Consider the following 2684-nt stretch of genomic DNA (forward strand, 5'->3'; position numbering starts at 1 on the left):
GGGACTGAGAGTACAAACTCTGGACTGGAGAAGTGCGAAAAGCCCCAGTGCAGAGCCAAAGTCCCAAATGGTGAATGGGGTCCAGCATCTTCAAGGACGAGGTCCTGGCAGAACCAAAGACCCATAGTCCAGTTTGGATCGAATTAAAGCACGATAGATCCTAAGCATAGAACATCGATCCGCTCCCCAAGAGCTGACAGAGAGGACACGGAGGATGTTCAGAGCCCTTGCACACTTGACACGTAGCTGCTTGATGTGCAGAATGAAGCTAAGCTTATGGTCAAAGATAAGCCACAAAAACTTTGCCTTATGGAACACTTAAATATTATCTAAAATCCTATACAGTAGTGCAATTGTAAAAATATAATCATGTTTCATTATGAAAAAATAACTGTACGTTCTAGAGGTTTTAATTTCCGACATTTTATTTTTCTGGACAATGGAGATCCCAACTAAAATCTTTTCTCACAGCTATTGTTATTATGAAGTTAACATAACATTTTGTATAAACCTAAAAATGTATTCTACTTGATTTTGAGTCTTCTATATTAATCCACCTCTATTTTAATTTTTTAATAGGATCTACTAACTTGTATATTCTTAATTACTAGCAATGCACAGTCATAAAGTTACTATTAACGACAAAATAGTGCGATATTACTAAAGTATGCACAACTGGAATTGGTAGCCATACATTACAACGTTTCCTGTATCCAATTTAACTATTCAATCGAAGACTAACTTGCACTTTTATCCGAATTGGGCTTCAAAATAAAACTAAAGTAAGACCTATGTACGCAGCGCTTCCACTTGTTTATTATTATTATTATTTAACTTAGAGAAAACGTATACTAACCAGATGTTTGTTAAAAACAACTTTCATATCCATTGCAATTTTTTTTTTTTGTCTTCTTACAAAATTTCAGTGTTTGAGTGTGTTCCTACTACGTGTCGAAACGCAATACAATAAAATAAATTTTAGATAAGGTGGAGTATGTTTTTTTTGCTCTGTGTGTGTGTGTGTGTGTGTGCTTTTTAAGTTTCCTTAAAAAATAGATCTAACATAATTAAAGTTTTACTTTAAATCAACTGGTATGTGAAAATGAAACAATAGGTTTTCAAAGTTGTACATGAATATTTACCAACTTTTGTTATAGATTTTGTGCCATTGCTCTGCCAAAATCATCGTGCAAAATTATCTCTTGATGGTATAGACATTACTTCGTTTCTTTATTTTTACAAGATCTTTTAACAATTAAACAGTAAAACGTAAGAAATTCACTATAAAATATGTTGTTAAAACCAGATATTAGAAATACCACGTTTCTGTAAATCAAACATGAATGGAATACAAGTATTTTTAAAAAATCATTTCTCAGATACCATAATTTGATTACCGTTTGTCTTGTCTGTGTTATGTTAAGATTTGGGTGAGTGATCAGTTATGTAGTGAAATAATTACCGCAGAGATGTGTGTAAAAAGTCTTATTTTTAAAAAGTTTCGAGATGTTGTGTATTAATGAAAACTGAATTGATACTGTTTGTTTAGACCATTTGATTAACATTATTATATATTAAACTGAATGCATTTGAAATGATTACATGCTTTGTCGTAAACCGAGCTTCCAGAAAGACAATTTAGTTTAATTTTTTTTAAATATATTTGTCAAAGATTAATTATATTGAAACCACCCCTTTCATCAAGTGTGACGCAAATAAGATAAGTAATTGGTAGTTTTATAACATCGGGTGAATAAAATGAAATGTTGAAAATGGCAATTGTTGTGTGTCGTTTTTGGGATATGTGTCAATGAAAATAAAGCTAGCCAGGTAAATTATTTTTCTAAATTACTATTCTTCATACGGAAGGTGAATATTTAAACATAAAGTCATTATTTAATTAATGATACAGTCGTGTAAGAAGGAGTTGCAAAGTAGGGGTGCTTCGCTAGGCCTATGCACATCTTAAAATGATAGACCGAAAGTATAAGGAACTGCTAAAACCAGCCTCCCTTCTGTCAAAGACAGGTCAATCTAGGGGAATATTAATAAAATAAGTTACAGTTGCTGCACAAGTCAAATATGTAAAAGAGGGGAACTCCAGCACTCCCTGTTACGACGCCCCTATGATAAGTATTCAAACGTATCAAACAAACAGCGTGTGTTTTACAGAGCTACAACAGTTATAGGAGGACAGTAACAACCAGCGCTACAAAAAAACGTAGATAATATAGATATAATATATCACTCTTAGCAAGAAACAAATTAAAACCGGTTGTAGAATTTACATATGTACGAAGATTGGGCGACTATATTGAGTTATATTGGTGGGTACTATAGATTTATATTAATTGGTATTGTTGAGTAACTACCATTCCCATAACTAACTATGGGTTGCAGACGAACAGTTGGAGTCGAGAAGTTGTGAGTTACAGTAACTGGTTTCGATTCCTTAATTGATTTAACCACTGGTTTGCTGTTGTTAATACACTAGTTTCTTACCTGCAACTGGACGAATAACTGGAGAAAGAAGGATAAAGCAAATCTTACGCAGCATACTCAAACTGTAGATGAAATACAATTAAGTGTAAATTCATGAGCGAGAGAAACCATAATCCAAACATCCAACACCTGTTCACATGTAATGTACCCTGGATTTTTACAAACATCCAACACCTGTTCAC

The sequence above is a fragment of the Limulus polyphemus genome, unplaced genomic scaffold (assembly GCF_000517525.1).
Source record: "Limulus polyphemus unplaced genomic scaffold, Limulus_polyphemus-2.1.2 Scaffold9552, whole genome shotgun sequence".
Lineage (NCBI taxonomy): Eukaryota > Metazoa > Arthropoda > Merostomata > Xiphosura > Limulidae > Limulus > Limulus polyphemus.